This window comes from Squalius cephalus (assembly GCF_949319135.1).
Source record: "Squalius cephalus genome assembly, chromosome: 11".
NCBI classification, from domain to species: Eukaryota; Metazoa; Chordata; class Actinopteri; order Cypriniformes; family Leuciscidae; genus Squalius; species Squalius cephalus.
In genome coordinates this window covers 1,628,571-1,641,070 of record NC_137132.1, presented here as the reverse complement: position 1 = coordinate 1,641,070, position 12,500 = coordinate 1,628,571, and the positions used below count along the sequence as shown (strand labels likewise).

At 35.1% G+C, this 12,500-nt stretch overlaps 1 protein-coding gene across 1 annotated transcript in view; it reads left to right on the top strand.

The window, feature by feature from the left end:
- Nucleotides 1-12,500, top strand: part of inppl1a (inositol polyphosphate phosphatase-like 1a) — a 47,282-nt gene that overhangs the window by 561 nt on the left and 34,221 nt on the right. The window lies entirely within an intron of this gene.

Here is a 12,500-nt window from a genome sequence, read left to right as displayed (position 1 = left end):
TTGTTTTATAAAGTTGTATTTTAGACTTTAGACGATTTAAAATGTGCTTATAGTGCCCAACATCAGGCTATTAGTCTTCACTAAGTCTTTGTTTTCAGTTATTGTTATATAATGCGTGTCATCATAGTTTAGTTTGGTTGTAAAGCAGAGCGGTATGAGGGTTTATGTACTGTAAATTTCCCTTCAACGTACTAGTTTAAAATCCAAACACTTGAGTTGGCACGCGGGAGCCGCAGAGGTCACGTGACCAGCTGCCCTCCACCTCATCATGCATAAAAATAACTACATGCACCACCGTGAGCAACAGGCCAGTAGCGTGCTGTTATTCTCTGCCATGGTCATGGAAAACACTTATAAATGCATGCATTTCTCATAATGCTTTTTTGCTTAATCTCTGTTCTAAAACATTGCATTGTTAGAAATGTGCTCGTGTTTGTAGTGAAACTTGATGTCTTACTTCAAAGTGATTCGATGCATTGGTTAATGTCCAAATGATTTATTTTGACCATGCAAAACATTTTCAGTTCATTAAAAATTTAAAAAAAAATAAATCTGAATGTAATCACAAAGGACTGTGAAGGTCAAAGGCAGAGAAAAGACAACTCAATCTCAGGAGAAGTGTTTTGCAAGGCGGTGATTGCGGATGAATTTGTACGATGTGATTTGAATGGAAATGTAAGATTTTTAGAGAAAGAAAAAAACAACAACAACATATGAATGAAGTTGTACCACTTTCTTAGCCGATTCTACGAAAACGTACAAATGAGATTTTCTAATTCGTATAAAAACGTAAAATAAGCATAAGCATTAATAAGCAATTAAAAAATAAGCATGAAGGCTCCCCAGTGGGCATTTGATGTCAATTTAACATCAATATGACATCAAATAAAATGTCAAATGATGTCAAAATTACGTCACGAAATAGGTCAAAAATGAAAGTCATATTGACGTCAAAGTGTGATGTCAAGATTTTGACCTCTGCTGATGTCATTTTGATGTCATGCTTTGTTGGCATTTGATGTCAATTCAACATTTATTTGACGTCAAGATGTCATGATGTTGCTGTCATTTTGATATCATTCAGTATCAAGCTTCAATATCAGATCAAATTTACCTTTTATAGTATATGCAATTATAGTGTCTGCTGTCATTTTAAACTGAACTAAATGTAAACATGCTAGGATTTAAATAAATAAAAACACACATGCAAAATATATAGACCTAGGCCTACAACTTTCAAGATCATTCAGGCTAGGTCTTTTAGATGTTGAACATGAGTCGCATTGATTTACAGTGAGTAATAAATATACTTTTTCAGACATTGTTTTGACATAAATTTCACATCAATTTGACGTCTTGTTTCCTGACATCAAATCAACATCGATTTAATGTCAGTGATATTGACCTGAGATGTAGGGACCAGAAAAAAACATGTCAGATTGATACCTTTGTTGGGCCTCTTTACAACCACAAGGAAATAATTACAAAATATAATGAAAATATGCATATTCATGGTGGTCAAAATCTTGACTATTTGTTGATGTCAAATTGACGTCAAGGTGCCCGCTGGGTCACCACTAACCTAACCGTCTTTGGGACAAAAGCATATTATACGAAAACATACAAAAGAGATTGGCAAACTTGTATGATGTGATTTGTATGACAATACGAGTTTTCTAAAAACACGTAAAGATGAAGGTGTACTACCAAAATCCGTCAGTTAGTGCAAGCAGATTGTAAAAAAAAAATACTAATGAGATTGGCTAATTCATATGAATTTGTACAATTTCATTAGTATGTTTATGTACAATCTGCTTTTGTCCCAAAGATGATTAGACTAGATGTGAAACTTCATGCTTACGCGTTTTTTAAAAAATCTTACGTTTTCGTACAAATAACATTGGCTAATTTATAGAATGTTATTTGTACGAAACTGTACGATTTTTAAAAACGCGTAAGAATGAAGGTTCACCACAAACCGTCTTTGGGAAAGCACATCGAATGAAAACATTGGCTAATTCGTATGAATTCGTACGACGTGATTTGTATAAAAACTAGGGCTGTCAAACGATTAATCGCGATTAATCGCATCCAAAATAAAAGTTTGTTTTTACATAATATGTGTGTGTACGGTGTATAATTATTTTCTATATATAAATACACACACATGCATGTATATATTTAAGAAATATTTGCATGTATATACTGTGTATATATATATTTATATTATATATAATTTATATTATATATAAATATTTTATATATAAATAAAACATTTTTCTTAAATGTATATGCATGTGTGTGTATTTATATATAGAAAATAATTATACTCCATACACACACATATATTATGTAAACACAAACTTTTATTTTGGATGCGATTAATCGTTTGACAGCCCTAATAAAAACACATGATATTTTGAGAGAAGTACGCGTGAAGGTTTGTGCTTAAACCCGACCGTCAGTTGGGCACAGGCGGATCAAACGAAACATGTGCGAATGAGATTTTTACGAATTAGCCTATATGAATTAGCCACCAATTCGGCAAAATGTAAAAAATTACAAATTTGCCATGAGATTTAGTTGGAAATTCAGAGAATCCAGTATCTGAATCCATAACGCGGATGCATTTCAAAGAAATGAATGTTTCCTCTATTCAGTTCAGATTCTAGTGTAGCTCAGTGGATGTTTCCATCAAACACACTGCACTTTAACAGCCTGTTTTTATGACTTTGAGGTTCTTTAGCGGTTCTTAGTGTCAGGGATCCTCCTCTTATCGTCGTTTGGCGGAGTTGATTCTTTGGAGATAAATAAAGTTCTTGATGTTAGATTTTTCTCAGAACTTTGCCTAACGTTCTAGCAATGTAATCTTCCAGCACTAGAACCTTCGTTCAAAGTTATCTGGTCTTAACGTTAACACAAAAACCTTATTTATGCATCGTTTATGCAACATTTTTCTGACACGTTTTAGTTGGACGTTCATCTAACGTTCAGAGAACATACAAAAGTAACATTCCCATAATATTTGCAGAATGAGAAAACAGAATGTTTGCTTAATGATCGCTGAACCGAGAAAAAGACGCTTTTAAAGTGTTTAAAAAAAGTGGACATTCAGAAATAATGGGAACATTAGCAAAACTTTCTTTGAACATATTGTCGTCAGCTGGGTAGAACTTGGGAATTAAAGGGTGAATCTCAAAAACCACGACTGCAGGCTAGCTCATATTTTTCCTCAGAGCCTGGGGATTATGTTTTGGTTTTGAAATGCAGGCGGTGAAATCGAGGGGGTGTTTATACGCGTCAGAACACGCTCACATTTCACCAGAGGTTCACCAGAGGGCTTGAGATGTTCCTCACACACGCAGGGACATCCACGTGTGTGTGTATGCTGGGATACTCAAGCCAGAACAAGTTTCTATGTGTGTGTGTGTGGACTGGCTCAACAGATGAACTATTTTAAGCAGTTGTGCATCTCTCGTGCCAGCTGTGAAAAACTGAATGAGGTTCTTTTCGCCAAGACTTTCTTATTTACTACTCGGATGTAGGGATTTCCGGTGTTGTCCTTTCTTGGCTTTGCTCTTATCTCTCTGATAGACAGTTCAGGGTTCGTACGAAGTGCTTCAATTTGACTTTTTGAAATGTAAGTCCTGGAAAACCCTTGAAAACAGCCATATTTATGAAAAGGTACTTGAAAAGCGCTAAAACTAGTGCTTGAAAAGTCCTTGAAAGTCCTGGAATATCATGTTACAGTGTCTATATGAATCCTGACAGTTTTACATTTCACTAGAGGGTTTTCAATCTCCTACAAGGTGTCCCTCAGGGTTCGGTTCTTGGCCCGTTATTATTCCTCATCTACATACTACTTATAGGTCAGATTTTACATTTAAAATGGTTTTAAATGTCATTTATACTCTGATTACATCCAAATCCATACAATCTGTAAGCCTGCTCTATCCACTCAACATTTCTGCTTGTGTGAATGAAATAAAAAGATGGTCCAACTTAGGGATGCACGATATATCTGCTACCATTTCGGTATCGGCCGATATATGATCATTTTTAATGTTATTGTTATCAGCCTGATAAGAAAGTGTGAACGATGTATTAAAGCCGATAAATAATGTATTATTATTTCCTTCAGCTGAGACACTTCAGATGCGCACTGTTCAACAGCTTGAAATATCATTTGAATCATTTCAAAAAAGGAAAATACAGTCAAGTCTGTCATAGGCTACATAAACTTATAATGTTCTCATTATAAGTTTATGTAGCCTATGACAGACTTGACTGTATTTTCCTTTTTTGAAATGATTCAGATCATATCAGCTCAATTTATCAGCTTTCATATCAGCTCAATTTATCAGCTTTCAAAATATAAAGAATTATCGGTATCAGCCAAAATGTTCATATCAGTGCATCCCTAGTCCAGCTCCAACGTTCTGAGACTTAACATGGACAAAAAACTTAGATTGTCATGGCTGGATCTCCTTCACTTACCAGCAAAAATCACCTGTGAGATCACTATTGCTCTCATCATACCGTCTGAAACTGTACAAAATCAAGTGGCCCTATTTTAACGATGTGAAACGCAAGTAACTTTGTGGGCGGGTCTTGGGCGCTGTTGCTATTATACCGGCGGGATAAATGACTCTTGCGCCCGACGCAAATCTAAATTACTTCATTACTCATAGGTGTGGTTTGGGCATAACGTGAAATAAACCAATCAGAGCGTCATCTCACATTCCCTTTAAGAGCAGGCGCGCTTGTTCCATGGCGGATTGCTATTATAACGGCGGATTTGCCAGGAGCGGTTCACAGCCGAGGAGACCGACGTTCTCGTCAGGGCCGTAAAACACAGAGAAGTGACATTGGGGACGGAGAAACACACCCAGATTAGCTTCGGTTAAACAGGCGTATGATAATCTGGGTAAATGTGTAAGCTAGATTTATGCCTATTTTTCACATCTTCATGGACACCACAATGATTTCCCTCGTGTGGAATATTTTTCCTTGTAATTATGTTTGATTTGCAAAAATGAAAACTGCTGCATCTGTGTAGATGGAGAAGCAAAGTGTGTGTGTGTTGTGAACACGCTACATTATGGCCAAGCATGCGCCCTTAAAATAGCATCTGAATAACGCGCCACTGACTTTAGACGAGGTTTCTCCTGGTCAGTGGTGGAATTGTTTTCTGAAACTGCAAAATAGCACCAAGGAACGTTTGCACCTGAACACGCCTCCTCTTTTCGCTGAACCACCCCCGGGAGCGCAAGTTCATTCCCTAATTTACCGACGTGCATCTGTGGAGGGAAGAGTCCGCTGTGTGTCCGGTGCAAAATAGGAATGACACATGCGTCGTGTACAAAGTCAATTGCGCTGGGTGCAAGATAGGGCCCTGAGTGTTATTTGTGATTTGATGAAAATCTGAAGCAGGAACGCTGCTCTGACTCGCTCAGCTGGATCACTATCAGCTCTGCATCTAGTGAGGATTGAGTTCGCACTATCACCAACACTTTCATTATGAGACACGAGTGATGTTTTCACAGGAAATAAGGGCGTTATTTTAGGAACGTTCATTTCTTACATTCATTTTTTTCTTTCCTGTTTGTTTGTGGAACGTTTGTGTCTCTCATCAGACATATTCGGCCTGATCGCACCCAGGGCTATTTGAGATGCTATTATAGTTTTATTAATATTTTGAATTTGTTTTAATTTTTAAAATTTAGATGCAATTTTAGTAATTTAATTCAATTGTGTTTTTGCCTTTATTATCAGCTCTTTGTTTAAATGTCTTTGTAGTTTTTATACATATATATACAGTAGTATATATATATACACACAGAGATACACACACACACACTGTGTGTGAGTGTGTGAGTGAGTGTCTGAGTGTGTGTGTGTGTGTGTGTGTGTGTGTGTGTGTGTGTGTGTGTGTGTGTGTGTGAGTGAGTGAGTGTGTGAGTGAGTGTGTGAGTGAGTGTGAGTGAGTGAGTGAGTGTTTGAGTGAGTGAGTGTGTGTGTGTGTGTGTGTGTGTGTGTCTGAGTTTGTGTCTGAGTTTGTGTGTGAGTGAGTGTGTGTGTGAGTGTGTGTGAGTGTGAGTGTGTGTGAGTGTGTGTGAGTGTGTGTGAGTGTGTGTGAGTGTGTGTGAGTGTGTGTGAGTGTGTGTGTGAGAGTGAGTGAGTGAGTGAGTGAGTGAGTGAGTGAGTGAGTGAGTGAGTGTGTGAGTGTGTGAGTGTGTGAGTGAGTGAGTGTGTGTGTGAGTGTGAGCGAGTGAGTGTTTGAGTGAGTGAGTGAGTGAGTGAGTGAGTGTGTGTGTGTGTGTGTCTGAGTTTGTGTGTGAGTGAGTGAGTGTGTGTGTGTGTGAGTGTGTGTGTGTGTGAGTGTGTGAGTGTGTGTGAGTGTGTGAGTGAGTGAGTGTGTGTGTGAGTGTGTGTGTGAGTGTGTGTGTGAGTGTGTGTGTGAGTGTGTGTGTGTGTCTGAGTTTGTGTGTGAGTGAGTGAGTGTGTGTGTGTGTGTGTGTGTGTGTGTGTGTGTGTGAGTGTGTGTGTGTGTGAGTGTGTGAGTGAGTGAGTGTGTGAGTGTGTGAGTGAGTGAGTGTGTGAGTGAGTGTGTGTGTGAGTGTGTGTGTGAGTGTGTGTGTGAGTGTGAGTGTGAGTGAGTGAGTGAGTGTTTGAGTGAGTGAGTGAGTGAGTGAGTGAGTGAGTGTGTGTGAGTGTGTGTGAGTGTGTGAGTGTGTGTGAGTGTGTGTGAGTGTGTGTGAGTGTGTGAGTGTGAGTGAGTGTGTGAGTGAGTGAGTGTGTGAGTGAGTGAGTGTGTGTGTGAGTGAGTGTGTGAGTGAGTGAGTGTGTGTGAGTGAGAGTGAGTGAGTGTGTGAGTGAGTGTGTGAGTGTGTGTTTGTGTGAGTGTGTTGTGCTCCAGATTTGAATGATTCCTCAAGTTATGTGTCTTGTATCAGATGTTGAGTTTTGCACGATCACAATCTACACTCAGAACCTCTAGTTTAACACACTCTGTCTGCAGTGAAAGGTTGACTTGAGGAGGACTTGAGTGTGTTCCAGTCGAGTCTTCTGTGTCCTGAGTTCTGGCAGCCGGTGGCGTTTTCCGTCTTTTGGGTTTGAGAGTCGTAAAGTCTCTTCCTCGGGCGTCTAGGAAACATTAGAGGAGTGTTTCACAGATCCAGGAGAGAGTTCAGCGTCACAACATCAGATTCAACCACAGAATCAAGAGAGGATCGATATTTCACTCGAACTCCTATTACTGTAATGTGGAAATATATTTAAATTGAAATTAGGGCTGTGCAACGATTAATCACATCCAGAATAAAAGTTTGTGTTCACGTAATATATGTGTGTGTGTACTGTGTATAATTATTTTGTATATATATACACACTCATATACATGTATATACTATATCTTATATATAAATAACACATTTTTCTTAAATATATACATGCATGCATGTGTGTGTATTTATATATACAAAATAATTATACACCGTACACACACACATATATTATGTAAACACAAACTTTTATTCTGGATGCGATTAATCGTCATCATGGGTGTGTGTGTTGTGTTGATTCACCCAGTTTTCTTTAATCTGGGAAGTGAATGTTTTCCTGCATCTGTGTTCACATCAGTTTTAGAACACAATGAATCCAGTGTTTGTGTGTTTGTGGTTGGGATCCTTTGAAGTATGTCACGTGTTTGCATGAACAGGAAGTGACCTGGACACGTGTGTGTGTGTGTGTGGTTGACCACAGTGAGGTCAGTCACTACTGAACACATTCGAATGGATGAATGAATATTCACATGTGTTTTTGCAGGTCTGTAGATCAGTGTGTTAATTTCATGTGTGTGTCGGTGTGTTTTAACCCTACACACACTCATCAAACAGTTTCAGCAGGTTTGAGTTCAGAGTAAATCAAGTGCATTACTGTGAAAAATGATTTTTTTTTTTACACTTCCGGGTCAAAAATGACCGGCCTACAAAAATGCTTTTGGATTTTAAGGAACAGCAAATGTTATTAGCTGAACATGAATGTGTCTATGAGAGATCTTCAGTTAAACAGGCTGAAGTGTGGGTGTGAGTGTGAATGTGAGTTTTTTTTCCACTAAGTGTGTGTGTGTGTGTGTGTGTGAGTGAGTGTGTGTTTTTGATGAGACCTTTAAGCTTTCACCAGCTCCAACTGAAATTATCCTGGGAGTCGACAGGCCTTTTCTGTCTGTGGTCATACACACACACACACACACACACTCTCACACACACACGCACACACACACTCACACACACGCACACACACACACGCACACACACACACTTCAGTGTGGTGTGTTTCCTCACGTTGTTTTCTGTCTGTTCATCTCATCTGTCAGTGTGTGTGTGTCTATAAAAGCACGCAGAAGAACAGGGAAGTGTGGCGAGAGTCTGGACTCGTGATTCTCAAGGCGAATTTATTTGTTTAATGCTTTTCATTGTTTCAGAGTGTTTACAGAAAATCATGATGTGAAATCATGAATATCTTAATGCCTTGCATGTAGGAGATTAGAGCTGTGCAATAATGTAGATTTGAATAATGTATTAGTAAATGTTGAGGTGAACATTAAATAAGATTAATAAATGCTTTAGAAGTATTTTGATCAGTAAGTCAACTAATATTTTGACAATAACTCATCAAAATAATAACTCAGCAAACACAGAACTTTCCCCTAACGTTAATATTTGGTTCCCATTGTTTTTTTGCGAACTAAATAATAACATTCTAGGAACGTAATTTTTTTTGCCACTATAAAAGTGTGATTATTTTTAAAACTTTTTTTTTTTTCACTTTATTATAACTTTATTATTATTATTATTTTAGGTTATTATTTTTTATAAACATGTAAACAAACCTTCCAATTAAAATGTTGCAGATGTTTTGGTGTAATAATGACCTACAGTATACAGAGCTCTGAAATAAGTTTATTAAAATATTTTATAAAAATTTGCAATGAGATCAATCAAAACTGGTTATAATGATCACATAAATCCAACTTTATTGCTAAAATATTAAGCCAGGGTTAAGAATAGTGTGAAAAGCACAGAAATCATTTATTTACATTAAAAAAATTAAGGTGATAATTAAAAAAATAGTGTATATTTTCTTTATATTGTGAAAATTGTGGTTCAGTGTTGAACCACAGAAAATTGTGGTTTAGTGTTGTATAGAAAATATTGAGAACACTTCACTAATAAAACCAAGAGATACATTTTCCTAATTTTTTTAAGGAAACACACACAGTTTTGAGGCTTGAATTGAGGAACCGATTAAGCTGATAAAATTAAGGCTACTATTTATTTTAAGAGAATTCTCATATATGCGGTTTTATTTAGAGACAACGTTGTTAGTTCCCAGCATGCTTTGCACATGGCTGTAAATGGAGAGTAAATATTGAAATTAACTGTTATTTTATGTGTTTTTGAGTAAAGGGAAACATCTGTTAATGTTTAATGTTCAGTTATGTTAGTAGTTTTATTTAACAATATTATGTTTTATCTTAAATTATGCTCAAGATAAAGTTATATTATGTTAAGTTTTAAGTTTTAGCTAACAATATTATATTTTATCTTAAATTATGTTAAGTTTTATTATGTTTAAGTTATATTTTTAAGTTTTAGCTAACGATATTATATTTTATCTTAAATTATGTTGTTTTATTATGTTTAAGTTATATTATGTTAAGTTTTAAGTTTTAGCTAACGATATTATGTTTTATCTTAAATTATGTTTTATTATGTTTAAGTTATATTTTTAAGTTTTAAGTTTTAGCTAACGATAGTATATTTTATCTTAAATTGTTAAGTTTTATTATGTTTAAGTTATATTTTTAAGTTTTAGCTAACGATATTATATTTTATCTTAAATTATGTTAAGTTTTATTATGTTTAAGTTATATTATGTTAAGTTTTAAGTTTTAGCTAACGATATTATGTTTTATCTTAAATTATGTTAAGTTTTATTATGTTTAAGTTATATTTTTAAGTTTTAGCTAATGATATTATATTTTATCTTAAATTATGTTGTTTTATTATGTTTAAGTTATATTATGTTAAGTTTTAAGTTTTAGCTAACGATATTATGTTTTATCTTAAATTATGTTGTTTTATTATGTTTAAGTTATATTTTTAAGTTTTAAGTTTTAGCTAACGATAGTATATTTTATCTTAAATTATGTTGTTTTATTATGTTTAAGTTATATTTTTAAGTTTTAAGTTTTAGCTAACGATATTATATTTTATCTTAAATTATGTTAAGTTTTATTATGTTTGTTATATTATGTTAAGTTTTAAGTTTTAGCTAATGATATTATGTTTTATCTTAAATTTTGTTACGTTTTATTATGTTTGTTATATTATGTTAAGTTTTAGCTAACGATATTATATTTTATCTTAAATTATGTTAAGTTTTATTATGTTTAAGTTAGAATAACATTAGAATAACATTCTACAAACCCTAAACTAACATTCTTTTTCTGAAGAAAACTTTCCTTGCTAACCAAAAACAAACCTTGAAAAAGAACGTTGTGAGAACCATCAGTTAAATTGTTAACTGATGAAGATAACGACTGAAGTTGAGAGAACTCATAAATGCTTTGCAGGCCTTATTTTTTAAGTTAAATCAGCTCTTTTTTACTTTGTTGAGTCTCTGTGTATATATGAGTGTTTATGGATGTTTTTCTCTTTTATTAAAGTGACCTTTTAAAACACACACACACACACACACTGCTGTAGTGGTTGTCATAGCGACGTGGCTCTTGGCACACACTGATGATGACTTAGAGACGCCACACAGCTGGCACAGTGTGTGTGTATATGTGTGTGTTTGTTTGTGTGTGTGTGTGTGTGTGTGTGTGTGTGTGTGTGTGTGTGTGTGTGTGTGTCTCTGGGTCAAATATGAGACAGGAAGAGATTAAACAGTGAGAGTAGTCCAGAAACACACACACACACACATGTATGCGGTTTTAATGGTGTGTAGGCCAAAGACACACTGTGAGAGCGTCTGGTGTCATGCACAATAACACGGGCTAGTCACACACACACACACACACACACACACACACACACACACACACACACACACACACACACACACGTGGAGGAGCTACACGTCCACACACTTCATTACACACATTACACACTCTGTTTCTGTTCGTCTCACTTTCCCTATTCATTTCACTCTCTCTGTTCTGCTTCCTGTTCCTAGACACACACACACACACACACACACACACACATACACGCACACACACACACACACGCACACAGATTGATGCTTTTATTGTGTATTTGTAAACATGCTTAAATATTTTGCTGCTGAGTTGTGTTGCACACACACGCAGAGTTTGCTTATCAAATGATGTGGGTTTTCAGATTTCTGTTTGTGTTTCTGGATCTACGAACAGAAAGAAACACACACACACATATACACACTTGCTCATGGATTTGTTAGTCAAAACAACATGAGTGTGTGTGTGTATGTGTGTCTAAACCATAAATTAAGAACAAAATTCTCTTATTATAGTATAATTTTTTTTATGAATATTTTGAATTAGATTTTATTTGAATTTAGTTTTAGTGAAATTTTTGTAAAATGTTTAGTCATGTTGCTACTTTTAGTTTTTATTTATTTCCAGTTAGTAATTTAAGTGCTGTTTTTTTTTTTATTTTAGTTATAGTAATAAAAAAAAAAATCTAACACTTATATTTTATTTGATTTCAGCTTTATTTCAATTAACCAAAATGTTTTATTAGTTTTAGTTAAGTTTTAAGTTATAGTTAATGATATTAGTTATATTATGTTAAAGTCCCCCTGTAGTCAATAATTTTATCCCTTAAAACAACTTTTATCACCAAAATGACATATTTAAATGTTTTTTCCTTCAAAAAAAATCCTTAAAATAGCTTGAATGTAACTTGACACCCTTGCCTCATTTAGTATGCACGGTTCTATGAATATGCAAATGAGCCCCGCCTCCACTCACTCCCTCAGCTCAGAGATCCACTGGTTGACGATCACACGTTGATCTGATTGGTTGCAAGGTAGTTTGTGACGTCAGAAACACCAGCGATTTCAAAGTGTGTTTTTGAGACTGTCTTTGGTTCACTGCAGTTTTAAGGAGGAAATACTCAGCAATGCTGTCGACTTATGAACTTACACATGGCTTGTCTTAAAGCAGATTAAAAACACCACATAGACACACAAACAACATTAAAAGCTGGATTTTCACCACAGTTTTAAGCATTAGTTAACAATATTGTTTTCAGTTATGTTAAGTTTTATTGTTTATGTTCAATTTTAAGTTTTAGTTAACATACTGTTTTAAGCGATATTTTTTAAGCGAAGTTTTATTGTTTGTTTTTATTATTTATTTAACAATATAATGTTTTAAGTTACACTATGTTAAGTTTTATTGTTTATTAAGTTATATTGTTAAATTTTAAGTTTTAGTTAACGATATT